We start from the raw sequence: 15,288 nt of genomic DNA, 5'->3' as shown, positions 1-15,288 counted from the left end.
ACGTGCGTGTAAGTGCAATCGTGAGAATCTGAGCCTGGATGTCGTGATGGACGTGAGCAAATGTCTGTCTTCAAATTGAGTGGGGCGGAGATATTATTCACATTTTTGAAGGTAAGCAAACCATAGATCGATCTAATTATAACTTGTTGAGTTTTTTTCAGCATTACGGGCTAGTCTAACGTTATACCTCTCCGTAAACGACCATAAGTAAGTTACCTTTAGGGTTCTATACGAATAACCCCGGGCCGCCCGTGGCACAGTTAGCTATATGGGGCTGGTCATATCATAGAACACCTTACGAACAGCTAGAACCCGAGGCCGAAACTCAACTGGCACACACTAGGTGTTGGGATCTAATAATACCTGGTACGTTGATTCTTTAGACTTTAGTTTAATTGTACACGTTGGGATCTAGGGCTTGAACTATTCAAAACAAAACAAAATGAGTGATGAATGAAACGTTGGTCGTTAGCCATTGAATTGACATTCGTAAGCATAACATCATCACATAACTATACACAGCCCAGTCGCTGTACGTAGGTACGTCTTAATGTACAGCGACTGGGCTGTGTATAGTTAATCATCACACAGAGATTACTGTGGTCGAGTGTAGAGATCGAACTTTAACTGTTACTAAGCTGTGCTAATTAAAGCAATAGATTAGAAGCGCCTAGCGCCAGACACATACTCTACATTGCTATTGTTGAGTTGACAGCCGAATCACTGACACTGGTCTGTGTTGCCAGATGAGATGGTGATCTCGATCAGTACGGTAATAAAGAATGGTGAAATTTGGTGATTTATGATTATTGTTCATTAAACACTGTATGTAGTAAAAAGGACTTTTATTTGCCGCTACATTCGAGCATCCAAACAGCTGGGAGAATACCACGTACACTAGCTCCCACGTCATGTGTCGTGATCATCTACTACTGTACTAGGTAAGAAATATGATGCGTGTACTGTTCGTGTTAAGTGTTGGTTCACTGTGACATCACACTTCTAGCTGAAGATCAGTGTGCTCACACATCATGGAGATCGATCCCCCTTGTAGCAGACGATGACTGGTACTATTTTCAACATTTTTTTTTTTAATGAAAGGTACAGGTGACCTTAGGTACCGGTATTGAAATTTGGCAGAGATCATCTTTGGGTCTTTAATTCTAACATTAAATATGCTGATGTACCCGGTAGCTAAAAAAGTAATTAGGCCTACTAGCTTTTGTATTGGTGCTCACTTAGTATTTGTGAGGACAAAACAACTGCATAATTATTGTCTTGTGGAAATGAGTTCTAAATACATTTCTGAACCTTGTGTTTTCGTACTTTCCTCCAGGAAAGACGTAGACATGACAGCCCTTTGGGAGTGATGGTGATTTAAAGGAACTCGGTGTAGGGGTCATCATTTGGAGAACAAAGACAGATATTGATAGCTGTACAGTCTCTGTCACACGAAGAGGGTGCAGATCACCAGATTGCAAAGTACCAGATGTGGTCTACGACTAGCCATTGAATTCAGGGTTGAGGAATGCTGGAAACACCGGGCCAACATCAGCGAAGGAGCCTCTGAGATATGGACTTCCATTGCATTAACCCTGCTGTAAGCTGTTCTGTTGTTTTCCACTATGATTAATGAAGGGAGACTAGTTTGAAATTGATTTATATTTATTTTACATTCTGGAGTCTTAGTAATTACATAAGAGGCTACATTAAGAGACTGAATGCTTGGTTGGTTTTATTTTGTTTGAAGAAATGATTTTCAAGATACTTCATGGAGCAGTTTTGGAGCTGTCCTTCCCTCTGAAAATGAATGTCTTGACAGGTTAGTACTTGTATTTAAGAAAAATGTGTACCGTGTACTTGCCGTATCGACAGAAGTGAAAACCATGTTATGGTCAGTCTTGAGTTGTGTAAGTAGAGCTGTTGCTTATGTCAAATATGTATGTTAAATGATTTTGCTCTTCAAGTTTATAATGTAAACTGGAGGAACCTACTATCCTCATGCCATTTGTATTATTCATAAAACCATTAAATTTTACTTATTTGCCCAGGAATTCAACACACACATCACTTCAAGGGGGAAGAGATACTTCAAAAGCTGAGGGAAGGAGTTCTGACTGTTCCGAGGAGACATCTGCACACCCAGATCATTGCAGCATATTTGTTGTTGAAAATGGAAGCAGAAAACTGTACAGCGTAAGTTCAATTATTTAAAATATTATTATTATTCATATATTATATTATCATAATTATTGAAAATTGGTCTGGAATACCAGTTTCCCATTGTCATGTCTTGTACTACATTTCCATCCATTATATAACCATGTAATTTGCCTGTTCATTTCTTTTTTTTTTTTGGTCTTCTCAAGTACCGGTATAGAGAAAAGCAGACTAAAATTTGCCCCCCCCCCCCAAAAAAAAAAAAAAAAAAGAAAGAAAGAAAGAAAGAAAGTAGAAGGGACTGGTAAGTATAACATTGTTAATGAAGTGATGGTTACAGATTTAAAAATAAAGCCTGGTGTACTTGTATGAGACATGTAATCAGAGTGTACGTACAAGACTCCACGCTGACTTATTTTCTTGGTAGCCCCATCAGGCCACATGTATATTGATTTGATAATAGTCCTAATACTTATGATTTAATCAACACAATGATTAATAAAAAAGTGGGAGTTGATGTGCCATGAAGTTCAATGGATAATCACATCTTGTATAAATTTTTCTACTAACTGTGCACATTCACACTTAACCTATCTGCATGAAATTTTCATATGTATTAACTGATATCTGGCTCAAGTAGCAATAAATGTACTTGAAACAGTGGTACTGAATAGCAATAGAAATTAATGCCAAGAAAAAAAAAACATAAAAATAGTTCAGCCCCTTAAAAGATTAAAAAGAGAGCCAAATTTTTGATGTTATATATTTGCGTCCTAGAATATGATTAACATTCTTCTTGCTTTCTTTTTAAATTCAGATACCAAGTAGTGAGCAAAGGATGTTGTAGCCAAGGCTGTTGCGATGCAGTACCCCACTTTGTGAGACACCACACAAGGTGCAAAAGGACATGTAAGTTTATACTCGAAAGTTTATGTGATCTACAACTTTTTTTAGCCCTCTTTAGCAGAAAGCTTAAGTGACATACCTTGTAACATGGTATCTTATTCATCTAGCTTGCAAAAACTTCAACATTTTCAACTTTTCTCAAGAGCTAGTGGACAGAATTAAGCAACCAAACGAGGAGTTGATCATCCTTGTTTAGTTAGGGGGCAAGGACCCAAAGTTTTTCAGGTTATGGGCATGACCCCCCCCCCCCCCCCCTTTACAGGAAAATTGCATCTATTTCTTAATTAATTCATTGTGCAAATATACAGGCAATGTGGGGACTTTTTATAATCTTTGATGTACCTTCTCATAGATGTGTAATAAAGTTGTGTGCAGATTGGCCTGATTCCATGACTTAGGTTCGATAAACGTTAACTTCAACGTAACGTAATGTAACTTAAGTTCCAACATGCCAGTTGCGCCGTTCATTTATAATAAACCTATTCTCGTTTTCTTCCATAAAAATGCCACTACATGTATTTCTACTGCTATCAGATCTTCATCAGTTATAGTCAACTCTGTGCCAAAGTCAAATTTGTTGAGACTCAAGAAAAAGCTTTGACTTACAATGCATTCTTATATTTCAGGAGTATACCTGTATGGCAAGGATCATGGATTCATTGAGTATCGTTTGAAGACCTTGAGGAGCTATGACACCACTCATCACCTCAGGCAGAGAGAGAGAGAGTAGTTGCAGCTCCCACCAAGCCCCTGACCGAGCACCATTCCATCGTTAGATTAGAAGCCCAATGAGAAGAGACAGCTACCATCGGTGTATAGGTTTAAATACCCTTGCTTTTCCTCTTTTGAGATACAGTATATGCTCCTCTGACGTTGGAACTTACATTCTTGTTGAAGAGTCAGCCTCATCAGGCTCAGCGGTAGTTTAGCACGAAGCTGTTACCAGGATGTACTGCAGCACTTCAACATTAAAAGTAGAACAGGGCTCGCCGATGAAAAGAGTTTGTTGCATAGAATGTGTGATTGTTAATGCTTTAAATTGTTGATTGTTGTATATACTAGTAACTGAAAATAGTTTTGACTTATATAGTCAAGAAAAAATCTCCTCTTCATGGCCACATGTTAATCAATACATTCATCTGTATGGTGTTCCAAGCATATGAAAGAATGTTTGGCCACACACAGCTTGGCATTCCGCATGATACGAATCTGGCTGCGCTCATGATTAAGCACCCCCTTCTCTCCAGGCAATTCTGACTTGCTTTAATAAAACCTTTTTATGGTCTAATATTCAAGAGAGAAAACTGTTGACAGACACTCGTATGTATTTTTTTTCTTTCCCTCATTTTTTTTTTGGGGGGGGGGGAGGGAATGCTACAAATAGCAGCTAAATAGTAGAATCTTCCAATGGTCATCCATGCTCTTGGGATGAAGATCATGTCTCCATGTTGTGATTAAGTTACATGTACCACATACATTTGCCACCCCTTTGATTAACAGTGACGCAGTACAATATGCATGTGCTCAAATTTATTGCATCCATCTTCTTTGGAGTAGAGGGAAAAATCTTTAAAAAAAAATAAAACAAAATTGATGGGAATCATTGATCCCTAGGGTTACGGGACCCAGAGTTATTTTGTACATTTTCACCTTTATGTAATTGATGTACTGTACTTTGAAAAACTTGTGGGTAGAAGCTCAATTGGTTCAACTTCTTTTTCCACGAAACATCTGCAGCCCATCATTGATAAACCCACGGCATTAGAGTAGATGGACCAAATAGATTAGTTCACTAATGTGCCAAGTCAAACTTATGGATAATTCTTCCCTTGACCTCATAACAAATTATTAAGATAACCTGCAACTGACAATCATATTTTGTTATAGAGTGTTAGCAGTGATGTCACAATTGCCCACCATAAGGCTGCGTTCACATAGAAGTATACTATTTGGGTATTCGGGGCTCGTTTTCGAGGGCACGCGAATAGCTTGAATCGAACGATAGGATTTCCTAACACCGGTTCACATAAGAGGGCACTATTTGAATGTACCGAATAGCATAGAATAGTGTAGCAAAGTGGGAATCGAACTTGTTCGATTTTCCTGCAGCGTATACCGTCTCACGTTTATGAAATAATGACAATTTTGGTCTGGATTTGCCCTTTAGCAAAAATAAGCATGTAGACTGACATTCTGATGCAGTTTAGAAATTGTTAATAAAATTTGCTGGGATGTAGGAGGAAGAAATCCCCACTGCATGGGATGGCAAGTTGACGGTGAGGGTGATGGTGTACTGGGTGCCCGAATAGCGAATAGCGAATACCGTATACCGTATACTTCTATGTGAACGCAGCCTAATGAAGTCAATTGCCTATACTGACTAGAAATCAAAACTGCATACAAAAGCTGCAGCAATGTTTACTTCAGGGAAACCTAAGGCTAAAGAACACCTTTGTTAGAGAGGCATGCATGAATGAATATTGATCGCCTTTGCTATGAAAGCCACCATTATGGTGGCCAACATGACGTCGCATGAAATTAGTACTCTATAAGAAATTCAGTTTGCATGCATTAGTTGTTGCTACATCTGGCAAAACTCGGAAGGATTACAAGTGTTCAATATTGTACAATGATGCCTTATTTAGGTGAAGAAGATCAATGATATGATACATGTTGTGTCAACTGTATTAATTGCAATTCTTTTTCCATAAATAGTAAGCCCGGTTGAGGGGGGGGGGGGGCTACGAGCCCTCCTCCCCTTTGACATTCCATGCCAAATTTCATGAAGGCATGATTATTTTGGGGGGTTATTGATTGAAATCAATAACATAAATATTTTCATGCTGGACGTGTCGCTGACAAATTTCATTGAAAAGGCAATGAAAAACAAAAAGTAAGAATCAAAGAAATACATGAGTAAATAGAAAAAATAGATACTTCAGTATTTTTTGATGGCACAGTTTTTTTCTCTTTCATTTGCTATGGACGCTAGAAAGAATATTTACACAAAAAAAAAACAAAAAAATGTGCCTTTTTGGAACTTTAGTTATGGCAAATGGTCTGATTTCATGCTCAAATTAGCATAATTTAGCCAAGTGACTTTTTTTGTTGTTGAAAATCAACATTACCGTTTTATAGATTATGTCACAGGTAATTTGTGTGTGGATTTTGTAATGATCGCACGGTTGATGGCCGAGGTCTGGGGGGTTTCAGGGAGGCCCCCCTCTGGCTCTATCATCTACATAAATACCCCACCTAAAGCCTACTTGAAGTCAAGACCATGCTTCTCTGATCGAGTATGTTTAGGTATTTGTGCAATGTACTTGTAGAGCATCACTGTGTTATATGACAGAGGACCCAAACTTGATTGACCATGCAGTATTGAAAATTTCTGTATTTTTGTCAATTTTTCAAAGTAACCACAATTCCTGGTACATGTGTAATTGTTTTTGTATTATAATATAGATAATGGTGACTATACTTTGCAAGTGTTTTGTAGCTTATCATTGAACATGCAATAATTATATTCACTTGTAGTCGAAAATTAAACATGTTCAGGAAGGGTACTTGTAAAATTTTTCACTTTTGCACAAACTTTATGAATTTGGCATATTTTCGGGGAAATGTGTGATGCTAATATTTGAAGAGTTTGTTTGCAAAAACCGATATGTCCATTTTTGAAGATTTTGAAGTACGGTCTCTGTCATAAAGTACAAAATAATACCTTTTGAATTATATATTGGTCACTACATATAAAGGTACATTTTTGAAGTTATGATCAAAAGAAGCAAACATTTTCTTATTATTCTCTGTATTTTTCTTGACCTTTAATCGCAAATATCTCCATTTGGCACATATGGACTTATCAGTTTTTGCAAACCAACTCTTCATTTGTAGAGCTTTGGGAATGACAGCTAAAATAGCATATTTACAAGGACCTTGTGATGATTATGGTGACAGTTGTTCTTAAATGATAAAAATATGTATAATTATTATTGGCCACATAATTCATGGAAAACCAGATACTCAGCACATGAAGACTGTTTGTAACGGTGTACTGCTCTGTAGTTGAAGTTTAGATATATAAAGAGGTGTATTCCTTTTTTTTTTAAATTTCAGGTGATCCAGTGGACATCACACATTTATTTAATATAGAGAATCAGCTCATAAAAAAAAACATATCATGCGTAGCATTTAGTACATTATCTTCTTATATCCCCCTCAATGCTACTTAAAGAAAGAATAAATTAATAAGAAAGAATGAAACAACAGCCAATTGGATTACTAGCTTATATTTATTCAGTTTCATGTATTGATCCAGCTCGGGTAGGAATGACTTTCAAAACTGGAACACAAAGTTGGCAATGCACTGGGCTACCAGTGGTGGATCGTTGGCTTCAAAATACATGCATTAATATTAACAAATATCTATATTATGAACGTTGCTTGCTGTTTTTGTTTGTATTAGTTTGATTGGTATTCATTATTCCAGAAATGGCTCCAGACCACCTACATTATTCCCAAATTCATCACCATTGTCACTTTTTCTTCCAGGGTTGAATAACTAGTGCACTGAGTGCTGTGATAGAGATATGTGCTCATGTAGAGTGTAATTCTGTTTGGGATTGAAAGAAGATTGAAAAAGGATTGAAAAAAGATTGAAAAAGGAGTGAAAAACCTCCGGAGTTAAAGAAGAGTGAAATGAACAGGAGTGAATTGAGAGTGAGAAAGGAGTGAAAAACGACTGACAAGAGAGTGAAATACGTCAGGAGTGAATTAAGAGTGAGAAAGGAGTGAACATCCCACCAAAAACATTTCCGTCTTTTTTCACTCTCTTTTGGAGTGAAATTTCTGTTCACTCGAAATTCACTCCACTTCTAGTGATCCTTGACGTCACTACCAAGGGGAGTGAAAATCGAGTGAAAATTCACTCTTTCTTTTTTAGAGAGTAGATATGTATATATATGAATAAAAGGGGAAAAATATGGCTACAAACGGCAGCTTTTGGACTGTAAAATGCCAAATTTTTCAAGCTCGCTCGCTTCGCTCGCTCGCATTGAATCGTTATGCCACTCTCCTAACGTTGCTGCCAGTAATTGCCAGCAGTTGCGCCTGATGCGCCCCCATTTATTTCCAAAGCGAAATATATAGCTACAATTAAAACTCCAGTTTTGGAACTGTAGAATATCAAAATTTTCAAGCTCGCTCGCTTCGCTCGCTCGCATTTTATTGTTATGCCATTCACCTTATGTTGCTGACAGTATACATATATATATATACATATGTGTACATATATATATATATATATATATATATATATGTGATACCCCACGAAAATAGACCCCCCCCCCCATTTTTTTAGAAGTTTTGGACAATTGCACTGATTTAAAAGAAAGAACATACCCTCACAAACTTGATCCATCCACCCCTAAAGCCCGGAGTGGAGTTAACCAAACTGCTTGAAATTCAGAGAAAAATGACATCACTCAGATGGATGTGGTTTTGAGCACACTTTCATCCCTGCATCCATCTTGACTGGACGTGTGTTATCTTTCTCTGCATACAGGTAAGAAACCTTGCTTTTACCCCTTTTCAATTACAATTGTATTCAAAATCATTCCTTCCTATTGGTAAATCTGGTGATTCTATGACATTTAGTGTTTTGTAGTTGAATGTAGTAATTATTCCTTCAGAAAAAAGGAATTCTGAACACCAATGGTGTTCTCAGTGAAGTTATTAAGTATATGTATTTGTACAAATCTATTGTCACTTACAGCTAGATAGACTGGTATGCTAGTGTTGGTGAATAATAGAAATGGTGTTACTGTTATATTTGTGTAGTGATGTAGTACTTTTCATGATGTAAGAGTTGAAATTACAACTTAAGCTGATTTAATTCCGGATTAAGTGCTGCTTGTGCGAGTGTGAACAAGCCATAGGCTGTACTGTCCTGTGGAAGAGAAAGAGTAGAACGGTCAGTGTAAACACTCCTAGGCGGTGCGCCGTGTAAGAGTCCGTTGACCTTTAGGCTATCTTGGGAATGACTGTGAAGTGACTGACATACATTGTATATGTTATTCTGACTGAAAGCCCAAATGCCTTAACAAGTGTGCTAATTGTAAATACATGGATGTTTGGCATGATGCTTATGGAATAGTAGTGTAGCATTGTGCAGAATGGAAACAGTGACGGATGATGATAATAGTGTACATTTGTAGATACAGGTAGAATAGAGATAGAGACGGAGGGTCGGTGTGAACACAGTTTGGATGACTCACGCCAACCTCCGCACCTTATCGGCCAGAGCTCCGACCACTAGCTCTCTGGACGGTGTGTTTATAGTTGTGGTCAGTGTCTCTCTCACTTTCCCAGCTTCTCAGTTCCTCACTTTTTGGCCAGTCCCTCATTTGGTATAAAGAAATTAAAAGGAATTATTCAGGGATCGTCCCCAAAGTTTGGTCTTCAGAGCGACTGTAGTAACATTCCCGAAATACTTTCACTTTTGCCTGACGGCAGGGATCATCTCAGATGTTGTTAAAGTTTATGCTGTAAAAGATGTTATAGAAGCGTTTTGTTTTATATGAGAGGAATAAAATATAGGAACGAGCAGGAAAGAGAGAGAAAACTTGGCTTTTAGAGAAACAAAGGAAAACTAAAGAAGTTAGATTTGTTTTGCAGTGTATAAAGACTGCCGGTTCCCTTTTTTGCTTTTAAACAATTCTTGCCAAAGAAGTGAATGCATTCCAGGTTTAGGTTTATTTAATAATTTGTGTTTCGGTTTTTGGATACAAACAGAGATTAATCAAATGATATGTAGTTGTGTTTATTTGATTAAATCAGTTGTATTCTAAATGATTGGTTAATGTTAAGCTATAAGGTTGCTTTTGTTAAAGGAGAACTTTACAGTTAATTATGCTTACTACAAAGGAATATTAAGATTGATTGTTACGAGTAAGTGTCATAATTAACCTTTGATTTTAGAGACTCTTTGAGGTATAAATCAAGCATCATAATATTGAGCAAGGTAAATTATCAATTACACTGAAGAAGAATTAGATATTCATATCAACAATTTGCATGTGTAATTCACGTTGTGTTGATGAAAAGAAGTATTGATAATTATTTTGATTGCGATTTATATGATCATTATTGAAACTCGGTATGATTTATACCAGAATAAAGAGAGACACTTTCATCCCTGCATCCATCTTGACTGGACGTGTGTTATCTTTCTCTGCATACAGATCAAGAGTGGAATTGGAGTGTAAATTCAACCCAGTTACCCGAGACCCGGGTAACATTTTCTGGCGACCCTGCCAGGACGGCAAATCAACGGGTTTGAAGGATGAAGACTTGCTGTCCTTGGACATTGAACCTGGTATGAGCAGTTAACCTCGTGATGCGACGACGAATTGGCTAACAGCTATACCGTACTGAGACTCCACGGCGAAGGCTTGGGTGAAAGTGAGGGACAACTAGTCTACAAGGCCAGATAGGGGGCAGAATCTCAGCAAAGTAGCTGCCGGAAGAGCCTGACCTTGTAGATCCGAGGATTCGACACTTTCGACATGGAAGCCTTCGAGGAAACTCAGTTCGAAATAGAAGAGCAGCTGTTTGGTCTTAGCATCGAGGAGCTACGACAGGTATGTCCTCTCTTGGGCATACCCACACCGGACGAGGATCGGCCAAGACAAGCTCTTGTAAGGATGGTGCAGTCTTCCCTTCGCAAATTAAGCTCGGAGGAGGAGGGAGACAAGAAAAAAGTGGAGACCTTGAAATCGCGGATTGATGCGATTAAGCAAGGCTCCAGTGATGACAAGGATGAGATGCTGGTTCTAATAGAGGCTCACAAGGCCAGGATGAGCCAGCTGGAGAGTGACTTCCAGGAGAGGTTGCGTCGTTTGGAAGCCCGGGCTGATGAGAACACGCATCAAAAAGATGAACCACATTCCTTGCCTCCTTCCACCCCACCACCTGCTGCCACCATCCCCGACCACGCAATGCCGACTACGACTCCCTCGACTGTCCCTCCACTTTTCCGGAAGGAACTGCGGATCAGTGGGCAGATCGGGGAACCGAACCAAAAAGATCGTTTAACTTACACCAGCCTCAACCATCAGATCGAGGCTGCCCTCTCAAAGGGCTACAGTGAGGGGGAAGTGATCGAGGCAGTAGTGAGGGCCATCACCCCAGGGCTACGCTTAAGATCCTACCTTGAGAATCACACCCGCCTGACCTTGGTCACTCTGAGGACGGTTTTGAAGGCCCATTTTCAGGAGAAGGACGCCACGGAAGTCTACCAAGAGCTGTCGAATATCAGCCAGCTGAAGAACGAAACAGCGCAAGCATTCATCATGAGGGCACTTGACCTGAAACAAAGGGTTCTCCTCGCATCTGAGGACTCCACTGCTGGGTTGAGGTATGACCCCCACCTCGTCCAGAGCATGTTTGTACATGCAGTGGTCACGGGGTTAACGAACGATAACATCCGACAGGACATTAAGCAGTCCCTCACCCCAGGGGTGTCTGATGAAGAACTTTTGGAGAAACTGACCACGGCTGCAGCACTAGAAGCAAAGCGTCTCCAGAAGGTTGGGGTAAAACCTCAAAGAATCAACACAATCACGACTGAGGAGCCCCCACCCAAAACCCCCAAGGAACGGAAGCCAGACCTGCGCGAAGAGATGGCTGCCCAGATTGCAGAATTGAGAGCGAGTATTGAAGCTCTTCAGGGGAAAATGTCGACATCTCAGCGCTCCCCACAACAACCACAACAACCACAAGGATCCGGACGTCGACCACCTCAGCGACCAAGGGGCTGTCCATCATGCCGCCAAGAAGGGACAGGGGATGATTGTCAGCACTGTTATAAGTGTGGAAGCAGTGAACACTTCGCTCAGGGATGCAGAAAACGACAGGGAAACGACCAGGGGGCACCCAGCGGGGACAGGGTGTAACCCAACCAAGACCAGAATCCCCAACCACGACCAGACCCGGACAACCAAACGTAAACCAGATTTTCCCACAAAGCCCTGGCCATGTCCCCACATCAAAACAAAGGGGACGTGTTGTGAACCTTGTTGGTGATAGGTGCCTAGTTAAATGCTCCTTGAATGGGATTCCGTCTACAGCTCTCTGGGACACAGGAGCCCAGGTCTCGGTGATGCCAGAGAGAATTTATCGAGAGGTGCTTCCACAAGTCAAACTGAGGGAAGTTCAGGAAATACTAGATACTGACCTCCAGCTCAAGGCGGCTAACGGCACTTCCTTACCATACAAAGGCTGGATAGAAGTCTGGTTTAGCCTCGACCCTGACACCAACACATCATCAACCATACTCGTACCTTTTCTAGTGACACCCGAGGAGCTGCCTGAGACCATCATTGGGTACAATGTGATCAGTGAGCTGGTCAAAGCAACACCAATTGGAAGCCTTCCTGGCATCACACGACAGCTTGGAAGCTCAATGCAAGTGTCACCTAGAGCAGCTGACCAAGTAATCTCCCTACTGAGGACAGGACCACCAGAAGAGTTGTGCACCGTAAGAACTGGTCGTTCCCCAATCCTCTTGCGCCCGGAGTCCTGGACGAAGGTGACAGTAATGGTGAGACTTGGGAACATGAGGGAAGAGACACTACTGTTCGAGCCAGGAATCAACAGCAACCTGCCCGAAGATGTAGAAGTTCCCTCCTGTGTTGTACAAGTCTCCCAAGGTCAGTCTCCTCGTCTAGACATCCCTGTGTACAACTACTCCAAGAATACGATTGTAGTCCCTCGGTATACGCAATTGGGAAGACTACAATCAATGCATTCGATACTCCCTGACTATCCACGTGACCCACAACCCACCAACTACCAACCCCAAACCGATGGTTACATCGCCTCAGTGTCAGGTACCGATGAGAAAATGGAAGGACCCTCCTTCAAGCTTGACCACTTGGCAGCAGAGGAGAAGAAGGCTGTGGAAGGACTCCTTCACCAGGAAATAGAGAGTTTCTCATCGGGTGACCAGGACATGGGATGTATTCCCGACCTCAAGATGACCATCAGACTCACCGACAACGTCCCGGTACAGAAGACCTACCAGTCTATTCCCCGACCACTCTACCAAGAGGTGAAACTCTACCTACAGGACCTCCTTGACCGCGGCTGGATCAGGAAATCTGAATCACCCTACGCCTCCCCAGTAGTGTGTGTGCGAAAAAAAGATGGAAGCCTCCGTCTTTGTATCGACTACCGCGGACTTAACAAGAAAACAATACCTGACCGACAACCAATACCGAGAATGCAGGACCTGATTGACGGACTGGGAGGAAACCGGTGGTTCACTACCCTAGACCAGGGTAAGGCGTACCACCAAGGTTTCATCGCCGAGGAATGCCGACCGATGACTGCATTCATCACTCCATGGGGTCTCCACGAGTGGAATAGAATCCCATTCGGATTGAAGAATGCACCAGCTGCATACCAAAGGTGCATGGAGACAATCCTCGAGGGCCTCAACCACAACATCTGTGAGGTGTACCTGGACGACATTGTTATCTACAGCCAGACCTTTGATGATCACCTCAGGCATGTCCAGACAGTTTTGCAGCGTCTTCGGGAAAATGGAGTGAAGCTGAAGCCAGCAAAGTGCAGCTTCTTCCAGCAGGAAGTGAAGTTCCTGGGTAAAGTGATCTCTGGGGAAGGGTACAAGGCGGACCCAAGTGAAACAGAGGCCCTCACTTCACTTAAGAGCCACACCCCGAAGACGGTAGGAGACCTGCGCAAGATACTTGGCCTGACTGGTTACTACCGCAGATACCTCAAGGACTACGCAAAGCGTGCCAAACCACTCTACAACCTCTTAAAAGCACCAGTGACCACAAGGGACGCAAAACCACGGACACACAGACCTACCAAACGGACAAACAAGACAAAGCACCACGGACAAGCCCCCTCCAACACCCCAATCACCTGGACACCCTCTCATCAGGAAATCGTGAACTCCTTCATCGATGACCTTGTGCAGCCCCCTGTGATGATGTACCCGAACTTCAGTGCACCGTACATCCTACACACTGATGCTTCACAGGAGGGACTGGGAGCGGTACTGTACCAGGAGAGTGATGGGAAGCTCAGGGTGATCGCCTACGGATCGCGAACCCTGACACCCGCGGAGAAAAACTACCATCTCCACTCGGGAAACTTGAGTTCCTGGCGCTCAAGTGGGCGATTACTGAGCAATTCCGAAACTACCTCCTCTATGCTGAGTCTTTCACCGTGTATACGGATAATAATCCGTTGACCTACATCCTCAGCACGGCAAAGCTCAACGCCACAGGGCATCGATGGGTTGGTGAGCTCGCTGATTTCAACTTCTCAATCAAGTACAGACCAGGAAGGAAGAACGGCGATGCTGATGCTCTATCTAGAATGCCCCTGACCCCCACCCAACGACAGGAATCGTGTACGCAAGAGATCACGACAACGACTACCAAGGCCGCACTGAGAGGTTCCCTTCACCAGACCCAGGATGAAATGGCGTTGGTCCAGGCACTATTCATACAGCCCACTGACACCCAAACAGACATGTCTCCAGAATCCATTACCTCCTTCTCCATGACTGACATCAAAACAGCCCAGCAGGAAGACCCAGACATCTCACGAGTGCTCCTATACAAGCGAAAGGGAAGGTGGCCACGTGCAGATGAACGAACAGACGAATCTCCAGAAACCAGAGCAATGATGCACGAATGGAGGAGACTAGAGGTTGGACATGATGGAATTCTCAGGCGGAGAACGAAAACAAAAACACAACTTGTTCTCCCCTTGAAGTGGCGGAATTTGGCGTGTACCGAGCTGCACGATAAGATGGGCCATCTGGGGACTGACAGAACAGTTGACCTCGCCCGGCAACGGTTCTACTGGCCCCACATGGAGCGCTTCATCGAGACATACATCACCAGGCAATGTAAATGCATCATGCAGAAGAAACCTGCTCAGAACACCAAAGTTCCGTTAGTCCCCATCACCACCTCTGAACCATTTGAACTCGTGTGTATCGACTTCCTCCACCTAGAACGCAGTCGAGGAGGTGAAGAGTATGTGCTGGTCGTGATGGACCACTTCACGCGGTTTGCGCAGGCCTACCCGACTACGAACAAGTCTGGCAAGACCGCTGCGGACCGAATCTTCAATGACTTCATATTGAAGTTCGGGTTCCCGAAACGGCTTCATCAC

At 42.0% G+C, this 15,288-nt stretch overlaps 1 long non-coding RNA gene across 1 annotated transcript; it reads left to right on the top strand.

Annotated features, from left to right (window-relative positions):
• The first annotated feature begins 1,258 nt into the window (after positions 1-1,258).
• LOC139728329 (uncharacterized) lies at positions 1,259-3,070 on the top strand. The gene is made up of 3 exons (XR_011710803.1): positions 1,259-1,600; positions 2,052-2,196; positions 2,978-3,070. It is a non-coding gene; the product is annotated as an uncharacterized lncRNA (long non-coding RNA).
• Positions 3,071-15,288: the final 12,218 nt, after the last annotated feature.

The sequence above is a fragment of the Diadema antillarum genome, unplaced genomic scaffold (genome assembly GCF_040938485.1).
Source record: "Diadema antillarum isolate AM-2024a unplaced genomic scaffold, OU_Dant_1.0 seq00000173_RagTag, whole genome shotgun sequence".
NCBI lineage: Eukaryota > Metazoa > Echinodermata > Echinoidea > Diadematoida > Diadematidae > Diadema > Diadema antillarum.
Note: the sequence above shows the minus strand (reverse complement) of the source record. Positions and strands in the feature narration are given on the sequence as shown.